The following is a 27,140-nucleotide window of genomic DNA, read 5'->3' as shown; positions in this document are numbered from 1 at the left end:
ACTGCATTTATTGTGAGCTGTGAGTGCCTTTATCATTTACTAGTAAGAACTTTTTGTGTCTCTACTCCACTTACATTTTTGGTTAAGAAGAAATGTGGGTTTTAAATCTCGTAAGTGGGTGATTTCAAACAGTCTATATAAATGAGAGTTATGAAAGCACAGTGTGTTTAGCGAGGGAAGGCCCATGCTGACCTTTCCTCCCTGAGGACAGAGAGCATTCTGGATGCCATTCCATAATATTTCATTTTTATTGGATGTTTGAAATATTTTCATTGAGAAGTTACTGGCCTTCGTTACAGATTTTAAGTGTATGACCTATGATGTATGGAGGCACATGGATTGTCTGCAGGGTGCCTGGAGGTTTTAGTAATTTAAAGTGTTTAATGTACCCTAGCTGTCTGGAATGTCCAGGGAAGGGAGTGCAGGGGAAGTCACTCTTACCAGCAGTGCTTTCTAGACAGCACTGGAAGATCTTATCCAATGGAGATGAGACAATATTTTGACCATTTCAGGTTTTTTAATCTCCCTTGTACTTACGCATGGGGGAAGTTTATTTGGCACATTGTAAGCACTGATTTTCTCAGAAAGAAAAACAAGACGGCATCAAATGAAGCTGCACAGCGGACTCCAATCCCTGGGGTTAGAAAGGAAAGACCTCTTTATATCTATAGGGAAGGGGGGTATTTAGGTGCAGCCTCGCCTGCTTTGTCTGGGTCAGGCATGCAAAACTGTGGGATTAGCAGATGCAGTTTAAGTGGCCTCATGCTCTAAGTGGCACAATAGTTGGCTGGTGCATAACTTGTGTCTGTTGACCTGGTCGCTGTTGCCTCTGAGCTAATGCCCAGACAGAGGAGTCAGCAGTCACTTTCACTGTGTCTGCTTTGTAAGAACAGTCAGGGGAATAAAGCAAATGCCCAGTGGAGATTAAATCTATACACACTAAGTCTTCATTCACAAAGTTCTAATGGTGGTGGTAGAAACAGGAGGGGGAACAACAAGGTTTTACAGTTACTCATCCTCTTTTGCTGAGGAAAAAGACAAAATGCAGTCTCAGGAACTTTGCATCTCACTGTATGGTTTCTCGTTCTCATACGAATCTGGTTGATTAAGAGGTGATGTGGGCAGGGACAGCTTTCTGGTGCATCTTCTGCCTGCCAAAGCCCTGACATGTAAGTACACAATATGCAGAGCTTCTGCATTCTACTGCTGAATTTCAGCAGTAATTTGTTTCCAGTATCTCAAGGTAGAGTTCAATATCGTAATGATTTTATTTTTTCCAGAATATTTCTGAATTGGTCCTCATTTATCATAATGATTTGTCTAATCTCCAGTAAGTTTTTGAGTAACTGTAGGTTACCTCAAGAGAAGTAAGGCAGTTAACTTCATTGAAACTTTGTGGAGTTCGAACACATGAGTTATTTATGCTCTTTTGAAAGTCTAATTGGTGGGACTACTTGTTATTTTTTCTGCTTTCAAAAGCGCAAGGAAGCACTGGTAAGTTTTATGTATTTGCATGCCTCTGTGTGTGTGTGCGTGTGGGCGTACAGGATATGTATTGCCTGCGTCTCTTGGGGCCTGTTTGTGTTGCTGCTCTGACTGCTGTGCTGCAACCAAGAAACTGCTTAATAATGTTAACTCAGTGTTTGGATCGGAAATATTTTTTTTGTTTCCAAAGAAGAATGAGGTCCTTCCTGTGTTTCCTTGTAGTCCTCTTATAGCATTACGGGCTCCTTTGTTCTCTTCTGCTCTCGCTAGGGAGCTACCCCAGTTTCAGCAGCAAGGCAGATGCTTGCCAAGCCACCTCCTCTTGAGCTGAGCTCCAGAACTACAGACCAACTTTGAGTGGGAGATTAGGGAGCTGCTGTACAACAGCAGGCAAAGGCAGAACAAGCAGCAGGGGCAAAAATGAACTTTTTAAGGCTGTGTTTAAAAAACTGCTATTTGAATGTGACAGCAGATAGGATGCATCCAGAGAAAAAGCAAATTTTTTTTTTTCATAATTATTTACACTGATTTTGGCTTTAGCAGAAGATTGTCCTCAGCTTTCAGAGGTTATCTGATGACAATATTGTTGACTTTTATGAATAAGTACAATGAGACTAGGGAAAATGCAGTAGTGATATCTTAAACATGCATTATTTTTCAGCTTTTTGTGTTATAGCAGTGGATCCTCTCCTCTCACATCAACTTTCCTGCTGCCTTTTCAGTGCTTCAGAGGCACCCGTAGTCATTGCTGTCAGCAGCAGCAGCCAAGAGAGCAATGACTCCTGCCTGCTAAGGGATGCAGCAGGGTCTTTGATCACACTCTGGAAGGCATAAGGAAAACATTGAGGAAAAGTGTCTAAACAACCACTTAAAAAAGGATCCTGGCAATGAAAGGGAGATGGGTAGAGGAACTGGAAGGATATTCAGAAAAAGAGTGAAGCTCAGCCAACTCTGAGTCTGTCTGCTTAACCTGGCTGCAATGAACTTCTCATCTGCAGGTTTTCCTTCTGGTAACAAGAATGAGATTTGAAAGCAATCACTGAGTGAATGTGCATGTAGGGGTTTTTATTTGAGGGTGAAATACAAAGGGTTCCAACCTATGCTGTTTTTCCTTCCATGGGGTTTTCTTTGTTCAGACATTTAGGGGAACAATAAAAAACACTGTAGGCGTTTTTCACTACCATTGTACTCCGTGTCTTCAATAAACCCTCAGGTAATTCAGCAAGTGTAATCCACTCCTTTTTAGGCTTTATACATTCTCACATTTTTGTTCTTAAGAACTGGCCTTTCTTATTGAAAAAAATATTGTTCATAATTATTTACATGCACTTTTGTATCTAATTGAAAAGGTTAAAACTTGCATGTAAATAAAGTGATATTGTTTTACTTTTTTTCCTATAATTTGTGCTAGGTTTATGGGAGGCAAATATTTGTATCTGACGTATATACAAGAAACAGCTCAAAAAATTCAGGTGATGATGGACAGCAATTATTCCACCTCTCAAAGATAAAAGCCTCTTATTAGTTGATATCTCAGAATAAGACATTGAAGAACGCACAAGATTCAAAGCTAAAACAAAGTGCTTCTTACTTCTCTGGAAGTGTGTGACCAGATTTAGTAATCTCGTGTGATGACTTCTTGGATGGCTGGGGCTATCTCTGTCTATATCTGTAACCCTATCTGTGGTTATGTTATTTATATATTTTTAAAAATATTATTAATATCACTACATCAGAATTCAGTAAAAATTACTGATGCAATTGTTAGAGATATGTTTACATAGTATGTAGAGAGACATAATCTAAAAAAATTTCATGGTCTTTCTCTAGCTGCTCTTGAGGTACTCTCAAATTTCAGGAAGTATTTCATGACTGGATTGGTATCTAGTTCATGTTATTAATGACTTAATTAGAATACAGGTATCAGCTATTCATGTTTACATGTTTCTGATTTGGTGTAGTGAAAAATGTCCCTTAAAAAAAGGCAGGGGGAGGGGCTGGTGAGAATAGCAGTGTCAACTCAATTGTGTGCATCAGTTGTAACAATTTACTCTAGTCTATGCCAACAGCCCCCCTCCACATCAGCAGCTGCTTATCTCATCTCCTGGAAAAGGAAAAATGGATTAAATGGATGAAAATGATGGCATGAGCTTTCATTCTTACCATAAATCTTGTAAAAAGGCTCCCTAGCAATGGCATAGCTTTTTCAGTTGCACTTCTGAAATATTCTGAGTGGGTCACCAGTTGTCCGTATTTGAGCCCAGTTAAAGGCTGTAGTTTGAGATCTCAGTCATTCATTCACTGGTGGTAATAACAGTTCTGATAGTAGAGGCAGTAAATTTTATCAGGTCAGTCTGATTTAACAAGTGTTTAAGAACATAAATTTTAATCTCTTCCAAAACCACTTCTATATAAAGCTAAAGGGCCACTTTTAAACAACTCACTGAATTAGGATTTTGGATGTTTTACTTTCCAACTGTTTAGTAATCTCATATACCAAATGTTATCTATTTCTATGACTCACAAGGACTTGCAATTATGCTGCTATTTTCTCAGAGAAAGTATTATGAAAATATATTAAACAATGCAAAAATAATACCAAAGAAGATTTACACTTTATTGTGTCTTATCTGATGCTACCCTGCCAGCAGGCTAAGCATGTAGCAAAAATCAGGTTTTATGAAGTGTTCGCTTATGTGAAGTAAATGCATATTTAAATCAAAAACATTTTAAAAGTGTCAGGGTCTAAGTGTTTGAAACCTCTCCAAATTTGAATTCTCAAGACCTCTCTGAATTAAGTTCTCATCATGAATCCCTGGGGATGGTAAGAGTTTTATTATTAATGATTTTTAGGGATTTTTGGCACATTTGTTGCCCTGTGATAAAGCTCCTTGATGCTGAGCATCTCAGGACGGCAGAGTTGCAACTGCTTCTTGGAAGATGCCCCAACGTGATCTGTATTGATAACAGGATTCACTCTGCTGTCACAAGAAAGGAGAAATTTTTACGCTTTTAAGTTTGGATTATAACAAAAAACCCCACGTTTGAGAACACTGGGAGGTGAGTGCCAGTTACTGAATAAAATTACACCTTGCATCTGTGTGTTCAAATATCCTACACATTTCTATTTTCTGAGTGAAATTGCCTGGGCCAGACTCTGGGTCTGACAGGTGACATAAATGGAGCCGAGCCATCCTTTTGAGCATCTTTTGGTCATTTATATTTGTCTGTCTTTAACACAGAGCTGTGGCTCACTGAAGTGCATAAGTGGTATTTTGCATTGTTCTATCAGTGTATTTTAATTACTGAAACTTTGTGCCTGCATTCTCCAGTACTGGAGTTCTTATTTGTTGTGTTTAACCATGCGTTTGTTAGAAGGATACAAATACTTTTAATTTATTAAGCTTCAAATTTGAAAATAATTTGTAAATAAATGTAAGTAGACATAAAAGATTGCAGTATAAAATTAATAAAGCAGAAGTAAAATATATTAACATTCTGCAGTGCGCTTATGCCTCATCACTGCAATTCCTGAGGCTCAGTGAACCTGCAGTGACTTTTCACTTGCATTAGGTATAGAAAGTCTACCAGCAAAGTAAAGGAGATGAAGCTAGTACTCATTTCTTTTGTATCAATATTTTTTAGTAAAAGCCTGGTTTTAGTTGTGATTTGGATAAAACTTACCTTTCCTTCCCCATGATTTGCTTTCAATAGACAGATATTGCAGATAATGTAACTCAATCTATGCCACTGCATGGGGAAAATTCTTGCTGGATTTTTTTTTGTCCTTCAGCCATCATTCACATTCTCAATTCATGCAAATTTAACAGGACTATTCATTTACAGATTTGTGGGTTGAGGAGTTTTTAAGGTATTTTATAAAACAAATATTAGGAGAAATTGAAAGCAAGGCCTCTTTCTCCTTGGGTGCTTACAAACCTAAGCATGTGAAAAAAGGTGAAAAACGAACATTTTGGAAAGTATGTTCTCATCTTTCCTGCTTATTTAGGTAGTGGTTTTTTGATTGTTTAAGAACAATATCTATTCATTGACATTGACTCATATTCAACACAAAAACTGAAATGCAGATATGAAGGCAAGAACTGTTATTTTGATGCGACTGCCTTGCCTCATTAGTCCTCTTACAGGTTATGTCTACTAGTAAAAACAAGGGATTTTTTTTGGCGGCGTGATAGGGATATGAAAATTTAAACTATTTTCCTTTCCTCTTTTCCCTGCATTTGGTAACTGTATATCTCAATCTCAGTAGAAACTGAAAAATCTTTGTTCAATTAACTAATTCAGTGCTTTTGCTCTGAAAACTCAGTCCAAAATTTGCATTGAAAAAAAAACCCCAATGTTTTATGTTTATTGGATTCCTAATTAATATTCTTAGTGACCTAGAAAAGAATGCAAGCAGTCAGTTTCTGTGGCTAAAGTAGTTCAGAGATTCTCAGCTTTATTCCATGTTTAATAATAAATATCAAAAAAGCTGATTCCCCCTCAAGAGCATTATGATATAGCACACATTAATTTTGAGTGAGCAGGAATAAGTAACACTAACATCTGTTCCAGATGTTAAAATAACGAAAGCTTAAGATTTGGCTGGTGCACCGCCGTTGTCACTTGGCTCTCCTGGGACTGCGTGGGCGCCCGTTCATTGGGATGGCCTCTAGACTTTTGTTTAGGTGTCTCATCTGGGCACTCCCCCACCAAAATCTTAGATGGCTTTTCCAGTAGGGTGGTCCTCTCCCATCCAGCCCAGCATAACTACCTGCACTGCCTGGGCAGCTTTTGGAGACCTACATCTCTAGAGACATGGAATGGAAAATCCTGCCTGCTTGCCTTGGTATGTCAATGTATAAGGAGCACAAATACCTCACAGGAGAGATCCAGACATGAATGTCAGCCTGCCACGTTTTTGTGTATCTCAGCTGAGGGAGAGTGAAGTTGTAAGCAGTGTCCACTCTTTGAGTTGGAGTTACTCTGCAGCCAAGAACTCAACAGTCATGGAACAAATAAAGGTGTTCCAGGCTTGAAGGTTGGGATTGGAGTGTTTATCTGCCCAGCCCCTGTTTCCAAGACAGTTCTTGCTTTTAAAAAATGCTTATCTAGTAGATGAAAGTGTAAAATGCGTACATGTGCTTCCACATTGCTGCCATTACTGCGGCATTGGCCACATCTTGGTTTTCAGTGTTTTTGACAGATCTCAGCTGTTTGCTGGAGCCTACATGTCTTGGGGCACAGCTGATCAGCAGATGCCTGTCCACTATAAGCATATGTGTGGGTAATTAAGGTTAATGCACAGGGAACTTCTCCTGGAAACATGAAGTAAGGAGCCACCTGTTGAGTTTTAGTACCTAGGAGATTAGGTAGTTAGAGTGAATTAGTTGGTTGTACACCTTCACTAAGTTTTAAATTTCACCTTCATATTTTATTTTCTTGGCACTTTTTCTTTCTGCTACATCTGAGCTCTCAGGAGAGCTCTTGGCACGTGATGACTTTGTGGCTTCCCGTGTCTCATCAGCAAGTTATTGGTCATCACTCACACGTTATCCAAAGCTGAAACAACTGTGTGCTTCAACTGGTTCTATCTAGAAGTTTTCTTAAACAGGATCACAGAATCAATTAGGTTGGGAAAAATCCTCTGAGATCACTAAGTCCAACCTATGACCGAACAGCACCATGTCAGCTAGACTGTGGCACTAAGTGCCACCTCCAGTCTTTCCTTAAACTCCAGATTTTCCTTAAACATTTCCTTTGTTAAGTCACTGGCTTAATCTACTAAATCCCATGTGATGGTGCCAGCCGCTGTCGCCTTTAAGGCCGCAGGGTCCCCTTGCTTTCCTCTCCAGGATCTCCTGGCTTCAATGCCTGCAGGCATCTTTCCTACTTTCCTAAATTGTTTTTTATTTAGGAGATAGTCAAGTGAGGCACATCTTGGCCACATTTCTGAGCTGATATTCCTGGTTTCTCTGATGTTTGTCAAGGAAGTGGTTGGTTATGTCTTTTGTCGTGGCCTTGGGAGTATTATCATATGTATGTGTGGGAAGGAAGGGAAAGAGGAAGATGGCAGATGGGAAAAAGGGATTTTCAGTGGAGTGAATACCAGCACCGGTGAATTGACATAAATTGAATTGCACCCAGCCTGTTTTGTCTTGTGTCCTCTGTTCTCACCTGTGTACACTGAGAGTGTCCAGGAAAATGATTTGCACTTTCCCATTATTAACTATTTTGCTGCCATGGGAGGGCAGTCGTACTCGGCCTTCCTTGCCCAGGTCCTGACAAGTAAAGGAGTGAGTGGTGCTGGCACATTTCGTTTAAACTGGAAGAAGTCAAGAAGAAAAGTGGCAGTGCATATTGGGTGTTCCTGCTCTGCAGATGCTTCTCATTTTCCTGCACTGATGCCCACAGACACTAAAACCAACATCAAAGAGAAACAAATGAAATGTGTGTGCCTCCATGCTTGTCCAACAGCCAGCAATGAGTGTAGTAGAATCAGTTATTTTGTGATTCACTGAAATAATTTGTTAGTTGAGTGTAAGATTACTTGCTATAACATTTCTCTTTCAATCATGAGACCTTTGCCATGTAGGTAGATATACCTATCACCAAAGGAAATAGTTTGAGACATTAAATTTTGAAATGATACTTAGATATTGTGCTCATCTGGACTGATATTATATTAGTTGAAATAGTTGACCCTGATGTACGAATCACACTCAGGGTATGTATTTTTTCCCTTAAGATCTGTGAACAAAATGATGATTTTGCTGATTTCACAAAGTCTCAGCAAAAAATATTTCATTATCATTAACCAAGAATTGCAAAAATTATGTTCCTGTTAGGTTTTGTTTTATCAGTTGTATGTGCTTACTTTTTATAAATAATACTAACTTTAAAAAAAGTATCATGTAAATATATTTTATTGGGAAGTAATGTATGAGCAAAGCTAGAATCTGTTTCTCAAATAGTTTGTTAGCTAGATAATGTGTCAGAATATCACTCTGACAAAAAGAGAAGTAGGAAGAATTAGATTTAGTTTGTAGAGATGTGGTTTGAAAGACTTTTGTCCATCTCCAAACAAAGAGAGGCCAGATCAGAGATCAGTGATCAAGTTTTGTTCAATTAATTTACTATCATTTTTGTCATAGTAGCATGGGTCTAAAAGGCTTAGGAGAGGAATGTATTTCTAGAAAACCATTTAATTTCAGTTGAAGTGAGAAATTACTACACAAGAATTGTGATAGAGAGGGAAAAAGGGAAAAAGGATTAAAAGTGGCAGAGGAAGAATAGGGGAGTGTTTTCAAATAATAATAATAAAGGAATAAAAAAGTTAGGCACACAAAAAATAGGCAATTTGAAGCACAATGATACCTAAATTATTATAGAAGGTGACTCGGACGAAGGTGTAAACTTGCCTCTGTTTTTTATACCTTAGTTAAGGAAAATAAAAATCGTAAATACCCAGTAGCATTATTGCCTCTTTAAAACTCACTTAATATATGCAGTAAAAACCAAATGTATAGATGGATTTCCTTACACTGGCCCTCCAGATAAAATTTATGGTGCAAACACAATTGGAGGGAATTGTCAGAGAAAACCAGGTTTGCCCTGTGCTATCTTCTGAGTGAGAGTATGGAGTGTACAATGATGCAATGAAGGTTGTGATTTCTTAGGTGTTATCCTAGCCTCCTTTGGATATTGTTGGACTAGTGATCAGACACTTGTGTCAGAAGAACCTTTCAAGGATGATGTAAGTAGGATAAATTACTGGCAGAACAGCATACAAATGAATTGTGTTTAACAAATATTTTAGTATTTCAAGATATAAAAACATAGTAAACCAGAGAATAAAAAAGTCCACTCCACAAACTGTACAACAGAGTTCAGTAAACAAGACTTTTAAGTTAATATTCTGAATTTCTATCTTGACGCTTTCAAAAATAGCATCTAGTGAGTCACCCTTTGGACAGACTTGTGGTACTAAAGGTTGCTTATTAAGAGTAAACCTCCTGCTTCTGCAGGATTCTGAAAGTCAAAGAATTAAGTTATTTGTTTTACGACAGGGATATTTTTAACTTCACAGGCCAGGAATTCCTAGCTTTGTTGACAAGCTACAAAAGATGCCCCAGCAGTATCAGAGCACCATATCTGTGGATGGAGAGATGGTTCCTGTCCCAGCAGTGCAGCAATAGCATGGGAGCATCCTGCTTTGCTGGTCCTGATGCAGACTTTTTTCTTCAGGTATCCTAAATTATATCCACCATTATTTATTCTTCAAATCTATCAGATTATTTAAATTCAAATTATGAAGGGAATTCCTCAGCAAATAATGTCCTCCAGTTCAGAACGACATTGAAAATAGTAAAATGTAAAAACAACCTCAGAAAAAATACCAGCTGTATGGGAATAGAGAATCAGTTGAATTTATTTCCCCAAACACAGCATACTTTGTGGATATTTCTTCTGAGTACAACCAACTTGAAAGGAAGAGAAACTTTATTCATGGGAATGTAGGTCAGTCAGGAGTACAAACTCCTTTTTTTCCCTCCTCAAAGGCCCCATATTTGACAGTCTATATATAATAAATAAGTAATGATTGTATGTGGACAAATCAGGCTAAACAAGTTAGGAAAATTGGAGGAAGACCATCTAAATAGTGTAGATTCAGTTGGTGCTTCTGATCCACTTTAAGGTGGCCTCCAGAGCCTCTGCTGCAAAAAATAGCTACCAGTAGCACACTTACAGCATCTTCCCTCCCCTCCCAGGCCTGCAACCAGCCATCTCCCATGGCCCAGCTGTGTTTGGCCTTGGCTCAGGGTGGGAGCATTTCCCCACCAAGTCAACTGCTGAGGGGAGAGCCCAGGGACAGCCACCTACCAAGGCTGGGAGATAGGGCTGGCGTGCTCATCTCTGATTTCCCCCTTGTGCCTCTGTCTCTGGGAAGTAACAACTTTCTCTTAGTAAGCATAATGAAGCAAGTCAAAGTATTTGAAGATCACAGTGGTGTGACCCAAGAAATGGGAGAAGATGAGCTGCCACACATTTCTTGATGAGTTGTTTCCATAGTGAGGGAGTGAGGAGGGCTGGGAGGATGAAGGCTGCAATAACATGGAGCAAGGTGTGAATAAAGTGTGCATGAAAAAGGACTATTAGGTTGTGTTAGTATCATAACACAGCTGGCTAAACAGTGTTTCTTCCAAAGTGTTTCTTCTTTGCCACATTGTGCTCTTTCATGTTCTCCATTATAGGTAATTCCAGCCCATTTAATATCATTCAAATGAGCTCTTCCAAGGAATCTCTGCTGTTTCTGAAAAATGCTACACCCAAAAGGGCAATGTTTCCAAAAGAACATTATTTTCCCTGTAAAAATACCCTTCTCTTGTCCTGTTTGCATGTCATTGCATTCAAATCCAACAATCAACAACAACGAACAGATATTACTACTCTGTGAAGTGTGTTTTGAAAAAGGCACTACATAAACAGACATATATACACACACATACTATACTGTAAACTTGAACTCACTCTGGAGTAACTTCTGTACTTAATTCTGTACTTAATCTAGCTGGACAAAAGCTACTGTTAATGGTAGCTATGCCATTTGCTATGCCTTTTGTGACAGGATATGTAAGTGATGAACAAAGATACACCTCTAGAACTGCTCTGCTTCCTCATAGCAGGTCATGGCAATGTCTGTGAGCTGGTGGACAGCAAGCAAATGAGAAAATGTATTAAACTCTCATGGATCTGTACAGTGACAGCTATGGCCTTGCTATGCCATCTCCTACACAATTCCCTCTTTCTTCTGATGAATCATGACAATATAAAAGACAGGTTTTTAGATTAGAAGGATATTAACGTGTTGATATCTTCTACTGAGAGCTTTGGTGATAAAATTCTAACATATCTTTACCCAGCACACTCCCAGTTGCAGGTGTGTCATGGCTGGGTTATTCCCCACTCTTTCATTCTTTCTTTTTTTACCCTGCAAATTATGTATAAACATAAAAAAACCCACCTGTATTATGGCCCTAGTCTGCAGTCATGTGTATAGTAGTGGATCTGTTCTACTTGAGATGAGAGATGTAAGTTTCCAAATCAGAATAGGATGATGAAGGAAAAAAAGACCTTTATTTATTTACATTTCAGTAAAGCTTCTGAAAAACCCCTAAGTACATTTGTAAATGCAGTTTTTGTGATACCCAAGTGTTATTTTTGGCAATGTCTAACATTTAAGGAAACACTTACTAGAAATTCACTTTTTTAGCATGTGCAACTATAATCATAGATTACAACTGATGCCTTGAGAGGCCTCCTAGAAACAGAGACTACACAGGAGTAAAGGATTAAAAGAGGTATTTATTTGAAAGGCCTTCAAAGGTACACCCTGGGGAGCCAGAGGCTATTCTCAAAAATGGACCCCAGGTCATGAGTTCTTCACTCTTTTATAGGTTTTGTTCATTTGCATATCAGGGTTAATTCTTCAATTAAAGCTTCAGTTTTCCCCTCAGCTTGCCCACCCCATAGCAGCTCTTCGGTTTACACTTTTGGCCTAGGACAGTCTTGGTGTCCTTGGAAAGCAGGCCCAGAGAGGCTTTGTTATGTCTACCTAGCATGAGAGAGCAGAGATTAACAGGCTACAAGAAACCTCAGAGTCACACACCAAGCAGTACAGAATTTGAAAAATATAAAGGTTAAAACCCAAGGCATCACAATCTATGATCGTAAGTATGCTAAAACCCATTAAAATTTATGGCATTAATTATAACAACTCTGGTATTAGCCCATCTAAAATGTTTGGTGCAAGTTGCGGATCAGACTAAAGAAATGAAAGAAATGGCTGAGTTCTTCTTTCTATCACTGAATGTATGTGAAACAATTGCTGTGTTCCCTTGCATGCCAGACAAGGCCTTACAAGTTCTTGTAGACCATAAATAAATGGATATGTGGCTGAGATGGTGCCTTGGGGCTAAATGCTCATGAAATGATAAATCTGAACAAGTAACAAAGCAACCTGTCAAATACAGGGCACATTGTTAGATGTGGATGCTTGAAAGCTGGGAGGGATGGGTTGCCTGAGGAATGATAAAAATTATGATGTTTACAAGAAGACATGTTAAGTTCTGCAAAATGACTGCATATTTCAAAGCAGGAAATTGTACTAATGCAATTTTAAGGTTATACTGTTAAAAATCATAACAATTCAAGGAATACTGAAGTTAAGTGTCCCATGGCAAAATTGGTTCGGGTTCCCCGTGTGCCTGTTTTATGGTCCTATGTTGCATTCAGTAGTACAAACACCAGCCTAACCTACCCTGCAGCAGGCAATGTGCAAGAGGCAAAGCAGAGGTGTAAAATTACCCAAGAGCTCAGCAGAGATAACCCTGCTTTAGCAACCTTCTTTTATGTTTTTTGGCACCGCAGTTAAACCATAAATGTTCTGCAGCTACATTAGCTTAGCTTTAACTTGTCTAATATCCTATCACGCCTGTTCTAAAGCAAAAGAAAGGAATTGCATCTTTCAGGAGGAAGACAATTTTTTCTAAATAACAAGTGGTTATCTCTGGACAGGGCTGAGCCTTTACTGTTCCACAGTTACTGGTAGTACTGTTCTGCCCATTCCATTGGAGAGGTTCCACTCCAAATTCATCTGATGATCAATTCCCTTGACATGCGCACTATAACTGAAGGGCAGCTCCTCATTTTAGGTTTCTAGACTTGTATCATTTTGCAATTGCCTCCCTTTTTGTGATGACAGGTTGAAGTAGACCTCGTGTTTGCCTCTGGCTTTGCTTTCCAGGCTTGGGAAGAGCAGTGCAGGCCAAACCCTGGGTTTCCCTCACAGCTCGCCAGCGTGGAGGCATAGCAGTGTTTGACTTCTGTCACTGAAGCTTTCATAGAGCAGAAGCCAGGCTTTAACTGAGTCATATATTCAAGAGCTTCCAAACTGGAGGAGAATCTGTTCTGGTCTTTGAAGTGTCTGGAAAAGTTACTCTCCTGCTGACTCTGTGTAGAATTCTCTACCATAGCTTATACTTCTATCTCCCTCTGTCTCTTGCATACACCTGCCAGCTGCTGCACGTTCATTTATTTTGTGCCCCAAAGCCACCATTTCTCCCTCTGAAATGTTTCTTTGTTGTTTATTTGGAAATCATCTGATCATTTAAATCAGGTATTTCAAGTCCTACTAGGAGCTCTAGAAAACTTTGTGTTTCTGCACTTTGGATGATGGAGTTAAGAGCCTCTGGGAAGCTTATGCTGCATGGATGAAGTACAGATTGTAGGCAATAGCACAAGTAATTTTCTCTGTACTTTCTAGGCCAACAAACACTTCCAGCTTCTATGAAGTTTCCCTCAAAATTCTTTGTATTGATAAGACATCTATCTTTCTTGAGTTGTATAAACTGTGTTTGAACTATGTATTAAAAAACAAAACCAGTTTGGTTCTAATTCTTGGAACAGGTGTTGGTGGTTGTTTGCTGTGCTGAGAGGTGGAGGTATTTTTGCTTCTGTCTGAAGTTTTTCAGAAGTAGTCCATAAATGTTTCATTTTCTACTCAGGTGTTCTACCTCTAACATAAATAATGAGTGTCTGTAAAGGTAAGCGTTAAGGGTGAGGGTGAGGGGTGGGGGTGTGAGGATTGCTTTTGGCAAGACGAGGAATGAGGGTTAAATGCCAGAAAGATGTGTGCTGAGATAAAACATTGGGTGGGTAGGTATGTTAAAACCAATTTTGCATCTTTGATTAAAGAACAGTTGTTTTGGACCAGACAGGTCTAAGCAAACACTCTTGGATGATGAGAGAGGCAATCCTGCACTGACCCCTTTTTTTTGCCTGTAAAACGTTGATCCTAGACACTGACCACATCCCCAGTCAGCCACACAGGCAAGGAGGACAGCATGGGGACAAGTGGCTGGCAGCAAGGGATAATTGGATGGCTTCTTTCTGGGGACAAACATGTGTCTTTACTTAGTTTTGATGATTAGTTTTACCTGTGTGGTGCAAAATTGTAGATACACTAATTCAGATAGCTGGGTAAAATTGAAGGTTTAATTTTCATCCAGTGGAACAAAAAGAAGGTAATGTTTAATTTCTCTAGAGATTCAATTTTTCGAAAATTACATACAATATTATTTTGTGAGAAGAAAATTTTTCTACAGTATGCTCATTTTCTGATAATGTACACAGGTCTATAGCATGCCTTGGAATTAAGAACTAATTTAATCAGTCATTCTTTGTGGCCTGTGGCTGAGATGTAGTTTAATATGACAAACTTCAAACTTCTATTTTATCCAAGGCATCTTCAACTAAGGAGCATTCAGTGAATATGAGGAGAAGAAATAGGGGTGCTTGTCTTCATCTCATTGGTTAATAGATTACTCTGTAATGTTGATGGATATAAGACAACTTTTCCCTGGGTTCTGTTTGGAAAGAGACAAAGTGTGGAAGGTATCTTTTCAGCTTTATACCGGCTAGTGTTTATATTTCAATGCCTTAGAAAGCCTCGAGCAGCCTTGAGAGGTAGCAAGGGCGATCTAGCACTTTAGCAGCTCTAAAATCGGTACCTGTATCAGCTGCAAAGCAAATACCATAGCAGAAGCAAAGAGGGAGAAATATAGCTCTCTGCTCGCTCAATTCCCTGCAGTTAGAAGCTTTCAAATGAGACAGACAACCAGAGATGTTCACAGAAAAGTAGGTGAGCTGAGAGAGGGGAGCCTCCCCTCGACCATCTTTTATTCGGAGAAGGGGAAAGGGGAGGACTGGGGACATACCCGGGGTGAGCGGCCAATCAGACACTGCTGAAGAGTCTGAGTTACATTTGGTTTTGCCCCCGCTTGGAACAAAGGAGCTCGGAGCACATGGGCAGGAGCACGTGTCTTTGGGAGGGGGAGGGGAAGCTTAGAACAGGCAGCAACAACAAAGTGCTGTGGTTGATGACAGAAAGCTCTGCAGATTGTCATACCTGTCTGTTACGTGTCTTTATTCAGGTTTTTATGCCTGACTGCTTAGGAAATAAGTCTTGTCTCACATGAAAAGATGTATGCGGGATCTTGGGGGGTTCGGATGGTCGGGACGGACGGAGACGAGAGATCTCTGAAGTCAGATCTTGGAACATGCGGTTTATTGCAAAGGGCGTGGGTATAGGGGCATTGCTTAGAGCTGCCAGCTGCAGCTCGGAGCAGGCCCAGGAGAGCAAGAGAGTAAGAGTAAGAACAAGTAAGTAGAGTGGAGTGAGAGATAAGTAAGAGAGGAATGAGAGTGTGAGTAGAATGAGAATGGAATGGTGAAGTCCTGGTTGCAATACAAATAAATCATCTTTTGTACTGAATATTCTAATTGTCACTAACCAATCTAATACAAGATACAAATCCTATAGCATTTACATACAGCCTATAAGAGTTCTTATATTACCATAGAGTGTTACATCTTAACTTCTAAAAACTACTCTTTGGACCCCTTCTGCTGAGCTAGTAGGGTCTGCTCTGACCCTTGGACCTGCCTGCAAGCAGAGGGTATTGTTCAATCAAGAGGGGATTACCTTCAGTTGGCCATACCATTGTTTTCCAGTTGTTCAGTAACTAGGACTTGGTAATTCAAAGGTGGCTTTCATTTCGATGTCGCTTATAGTTTTCATATTTCCAAAATCTTTTGTCAGGCAATCATATTTATAAGGCTTTCCTGTTTCATCTTCCCCAACAGATGTATTTCCCCACTTAAGACAGTTCTGGCCTTTAATATAAAAACTTTCCCTCTTATACTAATATTTATTTAGTGCCATTTGTTTTTCCTGGTCTTTGTGTTGTGAATCTGGGTTCTGCTTGACCACATACGTAACAGAGTCTCATGAAAAGTAGAAGAGTAAGATTTGGAACTTGCTCTGATTCCTTGCCTTTTGACACAATGCACAGTTGAGGTTTTTTACTTACAAAATGCACGAAGTCCAAACGTAGTATTTTGCCAGAATCAGTGAGGATTGTTGACCTACTGTCTGTGATTGCCGTGGAGAAACCCTTCTCTGGAGTTTTTCTCCCTAAGTGTTATGCAGTTGCGGTTCCAAACAAAAGTGAAGTTTGTACCTGAGTAACTGTGAGTGATGAGAGCTCCCTGATCTACTCAAAGACTGCAGTTTTCCTCCAATTTGTGGTTCTGCTGACACACTGGGTTGGTAAGAAAACTACTGCTTTTCAATGAGTAGCATGGTACTCTCCATCCAGTGAACTCACTGACTGCTCCCTCTTGCTTGATCCTCTTAGGAGAAGCATTAATTGACTCTAATTATAGTAGCAGGAGGTGATAACCTCTTTCTTGTCATGTTTGATTTCACAAAGCTCTGGGGCGTGCTGCTGTTCAGTGCCACGCAATGACCAGAGATGCTCTGAAGGTCTGGCAAGAAGTAACTGATAGTTGTGGGGTTGTCTTTCCTAAGAAGAAGATACTGCTCAGCCTTGAAGGAACTCTTGCATTCAGAGTTAGACCTTACAAGATGACAAGCTGCAAGGGAAGCTCATTAATAAACCTGATGAGTTGAAAAGTGAGTGCAAGGTTTCTGGAAGCCCTCTCTCTGTGCAATTGTCTTCCTAGCTAACATTTGGAGCAAATATAACATGGAGATGTCATCACTATTGGCCACCCACCCAACTTCTCTCCCCTGAAAGTCCAGAAAGATGAATCATCACAACAGGAGTTACCTAAAATTGGTATCCAGATGTTCTGGGTGCAAACGGCAGATGCGGCTGTTGAAATGCAGGGAAGCCTGCAGGGGGGACGCCAGAAATTAGGATAGCTGATGATGAGACCATCATCTGGCACTAATGTCCAGGTTTTGCTATCTAATAGGGGAATGCAGAGGAGGGTGATTTATCTTAAATGTCAGTTCATGAACACAGTGATTAAAGTGCTTACACTGGAAGTGAGATTTTGGTAAAATGCTTTTCTTTTCCACAGAGTTTCAACTCTACTCTAAATTAAGTGTTTCAGGAGTTAAGTGATTAGAGTGCCTAGAAATCAGTGGAAGAGTCTTTCTGTGCCATTCTCTTCTATATTTTAAATGTAAGTAATTATGAGAGTACAAGTCCATTCCTTTGTCTCACTCCAGCCTGTAGAATCCAGACAAGACACAACGTGAGAGGTTTTAAAAATAAGCTAGAAATGTTCATGCACACTATCCATCTAGACATTAATGCTATTCATATTCCTATTGTATTGGTGGTTCTGACACATATGAGTGTTTCTCACAGCTGTGCTGCTCCATTTCGTCTGAGAAATAATGAAGGTAAGCACGAGAGTGATGCTGTCCTTAGTGGGCAGGTTTGGAACCCATAGAAATGATGAGCTGTCCTTGGGGCTAGTGAGAGCACATTTGATTGCTTGCAGGCATAGGGCCTCCCAGCCTGGGCAGCACTTCCAGGATTTATCCCTAAGAGGCAGATGAGCTCGGTTAGGAGAAGCACTAAGTTTTGAGAGACCTTGCAGATGAGTATAAAAGGATTTTGATATTTTATGGGCCTAGGTTAGCAGATGGCAGATGCAGTGCAGTACACATTCATGTAGAATAAATAATGAATCTTAGAGAAAAGAATAAGAGGAAACATCTGCTGAATTGAAACAGGATGTATCATATTGACCGAGAGAATAAGAGCAAGTTACCATGGAGAAATTCTCAAAATGGGCAATACAGAGAGCAAAAATGCTGTTACTGCATATTATTTTAATTTTTTTTTTTTTTGTTAGAACACAGTGTGTTCATTTAGGAGTGTATGATTGCTGTGCAGGAATATATATTAGTCTACTGGCATAAAGAGCTTCCCCCCACTTGAACACTGAGTTGTAGGGCACCTAGAGCCATACCTTATCCATTGCCCACCAAGGGTGAATTTTTCTGAGAAATGTGCCAGTAATTCAGCAGAGTGAAACAACTCCACCCATCTGCATTAATGTACCAAAAGTGTGATGGTGCAGAAACTTAAATACAAAGCTTCATGTTCAGGGTCAGGATCTAATTGCTCATTCTGTTGAATTCATGTGGCTGAACCCATAAATGAGCCAATTTCTGGCAATGCTGCCTCATGATAACCGGTGAGGTGTTTGCTTTAAACAACCAAATTGTTTGAGTTTTTGAGTTGGTGAAAATGTTACTTTTTAGGGAAACAATCTTGTGGTTCATTCCAGCATTATTGCTGTATATGTGTTAGTGAATTTAATTATTTCTTGGTGTTTCCTGTTACAGAATGTGAAATAAGGTGGCACTGATATTGTTGACAGGTTCAATCTCTGTCTCCTTCCTAGTACTGAATTTAAATATCATTGCTGTAACTGACCCTATGTAAGATAGTTAAAAAAGGGTCAATTCCTATTTTGAAAATCCTATGAACTAATAGTAGAGATACTGGTAAAACAGTTTCAATTTTTGACTTTTAATTTGTTTTGGCTTTGTTTTATGAATGTTCAATCAAAGAACTTTAATACAATGTTAGTTAGCATTAAGCTTGCATATTAGCCAGGAGAAGTTCCATATAATATCATAAATGTTGCACAACTGTATATTGTTACACAAATTTCAGTGGTTATGTAATATTTAAAGAATGTTATTCTGTCACAGTCAGTATTTTTAAACCTTGTATCCAGATACTGTGCTTATTCATATTTTCAGAATAAATAATCCAGCAATCAGTGAGACAGCAATATACTTGTTGTGTATTTTATAAAAATAGACTGACAGGTATTCCGAAATTCCTATCTCAGTTTTCCCATGATCAAAAAGAAAAAAATTAATAATGTGACCTTTACATTAGTATACCACTAATTATTGTAGTTCAAATATTTGGATGCTGACGGACAAGTACCAGAGGATGGAAGGGAGATTTCCTGGACTACTAGGTACAGTGTGTTGCAGTGCAGGAGAGCAGCAACCCTGTGGAAGGGTCTGCACAGATTTCACTTTGAGATACATTGCCTTGATGACAGGATCAAGTACCTACAGAACTGAGTGGTGTTAAGATGACCTCGATAAGTCAAATGAAAATGTGAAGTAGTCTGGAGAACTAAAGGTGCCAAATTCTTCTTAAGACAGAGCTGGTGTCAGCAGCAGCCTTTAAAAGTGCTTGGTTTAGTGGTTCTTTCCTGTCTGTGGCTTAAAATAAAATCAGGAGTTTTTCTTCAAAGAAATAAAAATATCTCAACACCACCACAATAGTGAGAGAAATTTGTATCTCTCTAGTTTGTTACCCTGGGACAGGACAATGAGCATACATAGTTGTTCTGCTTATCCTTTTTTACCTGTGTTTTTTTCCTGCTATCAGGTTTGTTTCTGCCTGGTTCTGTTCTGAGACAGAAGGTCGGATGTTGCAACACCTATCTCTCTTCTTTCTTGAAAGCTTAATGTGAATTAATTTCTTCATTTGGTCTCCTAATGACAGAAGTACCTTTAGCTGCAAAGCCATTCACTGTTATCTCGGTAATTTTATGGGCCACTTGCAATAGTTGTATCTAATTCAACACGTTTCAAAAAACAGGAACCTGGTACACATAAAAAAAAAAAGAATATTATTTAAAAAAATTTGAAACGAGTGAAAATTACTGGAAAACTTGCTGAATTGGCATGTCATGTTTGCTTGTCTATAAAGTGTCCACTTAAATAAAGACCAGCAAACAGGGAAACAAATGTCTGGGATGTCATTCATAATAAACATAAATGAGCATTTGATTTAACATTCTAGGAAAGCAGGCGCTTTATGATGTTGGGACAAGAAAAAAATTACTAGAACTGGAGAAACATAATGATTGGACAGAGCCAAACTACATGGAGAGGAATATTGAGAATTAAAAATAGTAAGCTTCTCTGTATTATGAATATTATCATGATTAATAAATATTCTGACAAATACTAGGAGGCAGTAAAGATTCTGCTGAGAGTTGTGAAGTTTTCCTTGGAGAACAGGATTTGAAACTCTGCAATATGCTAAAAAGGGTCACTACAGACCCAAGAAATGAGTTTCCACCAAATGTTATTCTATTTTGAACTGTTAATATTTGTGAATTATTGGCAGCTGTGATCTAACAATTATGCCATCTTTCCTTATTTACATTTCCTGTCTGATGTAAAATCTCAGCAGTTACTGTATATCATTTGGCCTTCTTCAGTGCTTTATATTTTTCCATATTTATCCAAGTCAATGAGAAAAATGTTTAAATTGGTATTACAGAATATTCCTGTAAAACAAAAATATTTGGTAATTGAATGTAGAGAAGAGTGACCAAGATGAGACAGTTGTGTTAAAATATCCCTCCTAATGCACAAAACATGCACTTTCCATTTTTTAAACATGATTTTACTTGGGAGATTCTGTTTGAGATGTGGCTGCGAATAAGTTAGTTGAAGACTGAGTTGCCTTTGACAAGATCTGCATGTGTATGTGTACAAAGTGTATTTTATAAATGTATGTGTACATGGCAGAAATGAGATAAATAGCACAAGAGATATATATGTGTGTTTATATGGTTTTGGCAACTTAAGTTGCAATGTTTAGGCCACTGGTGTCATTTTCCACATTCCAGATCTCAGAAAGGCTTCAAAGAGCTGCTAATCATAAAACAAGCCAAACCTCTGCTTGCTTTGGTAGGTATTTGAGAAATGTCTATGCACACTTTTTCCAGTGGAGAAACCCTGTAAGTTCAAGTGTCTGAGCTGACAGAGCAGCTTGGCAGAAACCCAGGAATGGGGGCTTGGGCTGCCCCAGCCTCTGGTGCCTGGGGCTGTGCTGCCACGCTGGGCACGGGCTGCGCGCACAACCCTCCACAGGCATCAGATGCACTGCAGCCAGGAGGATTATTTGTTCTGGCAGCAGCTGTTTACTCCCAGTCACTGTCTTTTTCCGGGGATTCTCCCTTGCCCCGTCATCTGTAGTAAATCCAAAAATTTCATTTATGCAGTGGAAGGAATGCCATGGCTGCCTCAATAGGTTGTGCTGTCCCTGTAACTGAAAAAACCCCAGGTTGAATTCAATAAATCATATCAAAGTATTTCCATATAGACATTTTTATCATCTTTGTTTAGAGGCTCCAAACCATTTGTTAAAATGCAGATAGTCTAACTGAATCTGAATAAGGAGCTGGAGAATAGCTATCAAAACACATGACTTAGTCATAAGGTACCTAACTTATTTTATTGATACATTGCTTAAGTCTACTGAATTAATGTTTGTTTTAAGTTAGAAAAGCGAAATATTTGGCTATAGGTGAAAAAGGTGTAGGGTTTTTTGTTCTCCTAGTGATTTCATTTCCATGATGAACTTAAACAAGCTTACACTGGTGGGTTTTGTCTTACACCACATGGAGCTCCATGTCTCACAAGATCAGGTTGTTATTACACAAACTTTTACTGAATTTGCTCCCTGGAATTTGAAAAGGGGAGAAAATTGGAGGAACATTAGGTAGAACCAAGAAGAGTATTTTTTAGTGGCTGAAAAACATTACACATAAGTGATTTTATTATTTTTCATGTGCAATATGACATCTTGCCTATTCAACCACTGAAAGACATATTATATGAAAACTCAGTGAATGTGTGCAAAAATATTTGCAGTTATAGGGTACTCATAACAATCACATATTCAAATAGTAGGTGTTTTAATGGATCAAGCTTTGGGCAGGGGCTAAGGATACATGATCTGCTTTCCTACCACTACTGACCTTCTGTAAATCTTGACAGGTCCATTCTCCTGTTCTTTTTCTCATAATTTACAGTCGAATACAAAGGAAAACGTCTCTGGAACAAATAGTCAATCTTCAGCATTCAGAGCATGTCCAGTATAAACCCCACCCTAATCTTGACTAGAACTTCACCACCATGTGAAAACACATATCGTTACTAACCCTGTAGTAGGTCCTGAAGCTGGTTTCAGGTTCAAGAGAGAAAATGCCTGCGTAAAACTTGCTCTAGGACGTTAAAGGACTGTTGTAGGAAAGTTTTAAAGCCTGCAGTGCCTGGCAGCACAATCACTCACGTGTCAAATAATTAATTAATGTTCCTCTTTATTGCATTCTGTGCCCATATATAGAAACAACCCATACCACAGCCCAGGGGTTTTAATGATGTTGCAATAGAAGTGTCCTTGACCGTTTTATTCAGGGGTTCCTTCTTGGAGCTTGCCAGGGCTGGTAGAGCCTCTTGCTGCTTCAGTACAAGGCCACACATGGCTTCAAAAAGGCCACAAGAACTCCTCAGAAACTGAGGAACAGCTGGATTGGGAATTTCCCTTCCTCCTTTGCTTGTTCCCTACCTTTGTTTTCCTAGCACTGAACATAAACCAAATGCTACTGTCCGAGCCTGCCTTGTGCTGGTGCCTGGTGTGTGCTTAACCTGGGAGTCAAGCACTGCCTGTGCAGACATGTGGTAAGTGACAGTCCCACCTTCCAGAGCTCATGATCAAAAGATATTCAATGCCTATTTAGGATTTTGGTATCTTCAGTCTGGTGCCTGAAATTTCTCAGCACAAAGCAAAACTAAATAAAAGAGTATTAAACATCGTGTTGCTGTGAAGCCAGCAGTCCGTGTGCTACTGCATATGGTGATACCTGCACAGGCATTATATAGTCATGTGGGTGCAACCTGTACTTGAGATTTTAATGGTACTACAGTAAAGGAAGTCCATCATTTAAAAGATGCTTAAAATATATTTGGAGAGGATAAATTGTGGTTTACTGTGCTGTGAGTCAAATGAGAAATGGTCCTCAAATTAGCCAGGCCACATGGCTGGGGTTTTGTTCAGCATGGATAATCAAAAATGTTGAATTCTCATCACAGTGACAAGCTGGAAGTACAGCACTTTTTGATCTTCTGTTTTGATTTTGCATTCTCTGCAGAGCAGCAGCCCATGCATCTGTAGGCACCCAGCTCAGGAGGGCCAGCTCCTGTCCCCTCCTGCTTAAGGCACAGAGGTGAATCCCTGTGGTCGTGTTTTCCTGTTAAAACACACAGCAGGTCATTTCGTCCTATCAAATCCACTGGTTTGCTATCATTTACTCAGAAAGATGGCAGGAGTGTTTGCTTTCTTGTTAGAGCTATAGTAATTTTCATTGACTCCAAGATATTACTGAATTGTTTTGTAAGACCAAATATTTACTCTGATAACTACTTCTTTCACTATATTAGTTTTGGAGGTGTTTGAAAGTGTGTTCATTTTTGACTGCAAAAGATGGTGGGTCATAGTTATTTCCCTGTGTTACCTACTTAATTTCAGAATCCCCAGTGGGTTTCTGTCCTGCAGGATATCAGGATATTTATTCCTTCAGTTGCCCTCTAAAATTCCTCTCTGACATTGCTGGAAAGTCTTTGGGTTCGTTTCCTTCAGGATTTGAGGTAACACACATTCAGTGTTCTTTTCAGTGCTGCTGGTAGAAACATTCACCTGGTAGAGGTTAGAAACTTATTTTTAGAGACACAGGCCTGACCTAAAGGCAAAATATAGAAATCAGTGGAGCTCAAAATTGACTTTGCTGCTTTTGTGAGCTGTCTGCATGTGCCACAATCCCTGTGTTACAGTGGTCTGCCGGGGGTCAGAGCACAGGTCTGACTGGTGGGCTCATCATCACTGCCCTGTGAGAGGCTGCCTGCGAGGACAGGACGGGGTCACGGGGAGCAGCGCAGAAGGACAGCATGGGGTGCGAATCTGCTCGAGAGCACGGAGCCCACACCTTGAATCTGTGAGTTGGCTTCTTGCCTGTCTGGTAACTTAGGCCAGGATGGGATCTTTGGAGGCATGTGGACTGCCTTCGGATTTTGGGGACCTGCTGGCACCACCCCAGGACCAGCAGCTGCCCCGTTTTGCTTATGCTCCCAGGGAGAGGTGGTGGGACAGACTGACATGGGCCCTGAGCTGCCCGATGCTGATGTAAGCTTTTAGCAGCACAGCACTCTCTAGCCTGAAGGCGATTACATTTCTGGCAGAATCAGGATATTTAAGATTAATTCAGAACTCAAATGATTATTAGTAATGTTGCAGTGAGATAGTGTTTATGGGGAAAAGAGGTACTTTTCAAAGTTATCAGAGCACTAAATGGAGGAAGAATTCCTGGCTTCACTGAGCATCTCCTAGACTTCAGCCTTTTTTTTTTTGCTTTTTTTTTTTTAGATTGGTTGTGAACATCCTAAGTAGGTCAGTGTATATTTCAAACATTTCACAAAATGCTAGAGCTTTTAAAGCCTGATTAGGAGAGGTTACTAAATGCTTGCTTTTGGTGTTTGCTCCTTTGTTCAATGCATCGGGTTTTAGTTCGTGTTCTTTGTATCTTTGTTAGCTTTGTGTCTTTGTAGCTTTTTTACTTGTGGAACAGATTGCAAATTATTTTTGCCAATATTTTTTAAAAAGTCTAAATGGCTTGGAATTTTTTTTTGCTTTGGTTTTTTTGATGCAATGGCTTTTACTACTTGGCAACATTATATTATAGAGTGAAGCTTTCTGTTGTTTCTCATTTCTGTTTCATAATACTTCAATACTTTTTAAAATGTCCATTAAGTATAATGATTTTGCTTTACTTACTCCCTACACTGGAATGATGAGACTCATATAATCTTTTCTTTCCCACTCAGGAGTTCTGTTTTCCTTTAGAAGGAAATTCTTATTTAGAAGAATATTTTTCATGTCTGATAGCCTTCTTTGCTCTCTCCCTCATACTGCCTTTTGGAGATGGAGAACTAAGGAGACTTATTAGTCTGATTTTGGGTTTGGGGGTTGGTTTTATTTTTATTCTCTTGCTGTGCTTTTAATCAGGCCTTTCTCATATGATATCTTCATGAAGTAGCCTGACACAAGCACATATTTTAGTGCTTTAATCACTCAGGCTTTCTTTTAGCTAACTTCCGTGTTCTTATGTAATTCCTCTCTTTAACAAGTAAAACAGGGATGGACTCTGTACATGGGGCCAGGCATTTTCTTCAGTATTGTGTTGAACAGCAACTATTGGAGGTGGAGAGGAAGACCTGGGCTTGTCAAGGGAAGTGGGAATGCACTTTTCAAAGGGGAGGGGGATCAGAGGGAGAAGCAAGTGGCAGTAGAAAATACCAGGTTCAGGTTACTTTGAAAAATACAGGATAATTTAGTCCTTGTGGGAAAGAAGAGAGAGACAGAAAGAAGAGAAACCAAAGGGGATGAGAAGAAGAGAAGTTGATAAAGACACTATATCCATTACAAAGTGGATGGACACTATATGGGAGCAATAGGAAAAAGATTCAGTCATCCCTATTAACACCGAAGCGCTCATAAGACTTTGATGCCAAGGGTAGGACTCCCCCACAGTGGTAGTCCCTCATCAAAGCTTTACATAATATGTCTGCTTACAACCTTATTTATATTTGTCATGAATGGAGGTGCAAAACTATTTAGTAATAGATCCCTTAGTAAAGAGTTACTTAAACTTGAGTTCGCATCCCTGAGTGAAATGCTGTTGATCTGACTCTAGAGCTGAAGGAACTCAGAGTCCTCTGGTGGTCTGAAAGTCTGTATAAGAAAAAAAAATATGAGTAACATATATACTTTCATAATATTTATACAGCTGTAAGAGTTTTACTTTACTTAAAAATTTCAGCAACTTCATGTTATCCAGAAATATTTCCATCAGCCTTTTGAACAACGAACCTAAGATGATGTGAATCTTAGCCCAAAGCCCATGCACATAACACATGTTGTATTGTGAGTTGATAGATCTGAACACCCGTTCCTTATTATTGCCTTTATTTTTTCTTTCTGAAGAATATTTTCTTTGCTGCCTTAAAACTGATGCGATAATCAGATCAATTGCATTAATCTGTGTTCCTGAAAGATAGGACAGACATGTATTGTAGCTGCAGATGTTATGAAAGTTTGACGAAAAATGTCTCATAACTTCTGTAGTGTTCAAGGTCATAGAAAAAAAATTCTCACATAGAGCAGGAACTTGGTTTTAGCCTGTGAGTCATAAAATAGAAGCTGTAAAACAAGTCTGTGAAATATAGTAGAAGAATATTAGTTGTTTTCAACTGACAATTCATTTTGTAGGTACTGAAGTAGACACAACTCTGTAGCACCAGTCATTCCTTCAGAGAGAGAAAGTGTATGGTCAGCATAGACTAATGTCTTTTTGTGTGGAAAGGTTTTTATTCCATTAGTAGAGTAGCTTGTTGAAATAATAAAATATGTACTCTTCACCTCTTATTTTCATTTCCTGATGTATGATTGCTTGAACTGCTGTTGAGTAAAATTTGCAGCAAATGTTCTTTCTTGTTCTCATTTGATATAGTTCACACTCCATTAACATCCTGATAGAGAGAAGGACGTTACTGCATAACTTTTTATTTTCTTGTACCTCTGAGGTGACTTTGGGATACCATACTGTGACTGCAGAATATCACACAGATTTTAGATAGTGTCAGTGCCGGGGGATGAATTCTTCAGTGATACTCAGACTTGAAATAAATTTAATAATCATATTTCAAATTAATTGCTTTGTTTAATTTTTTAATCGTGAGATTACAGCTGAATTTATCCTATTGTGCACATGTCTACTTGAGCACTCACACTGTGAATGCCACTCTGGTTCTGGCAAATACTTTGCCTGAGTGTATCTGCAGCCCCTTGTTTAAAGGAAACTATTTCACATTGGAAATAAAAAATCAC

The 27,140-nt window shown here is 39.2% G+C and overlaps 1 protein-coding gene across 3 annotated transcripts in view; it reads left to right on the top strand.

Moving 5' to 3' along the window:
* Window positions 1-27,140, top strand: part of KIAA1217 (KIAA1217 ortholog) — a 364,008-nt gene that overhangs the window by 88,764 nt on the left and 248,104 nt on the right. The window lies entirely within an intron of this gene.

The sequence above is a fragment of the Corvus cornix genome, chromosome 2 (genome assembly GCF_000738735.6).
Source record: "Corvus cornix cornix isolate S_Up_H32 chromosome 2, ASM73873v5, whole genome shotgun sequence".
Taxonomy (NCBI): domain Eukaryota; kingdom Metazoa; phylum Chordata; class Aves; order Passeriformes; family Corvidae; genus Corvus; species Corvus cornix.
This window is presented reverse-complemented; position numbering and strand designations above follow the sequence as displayed.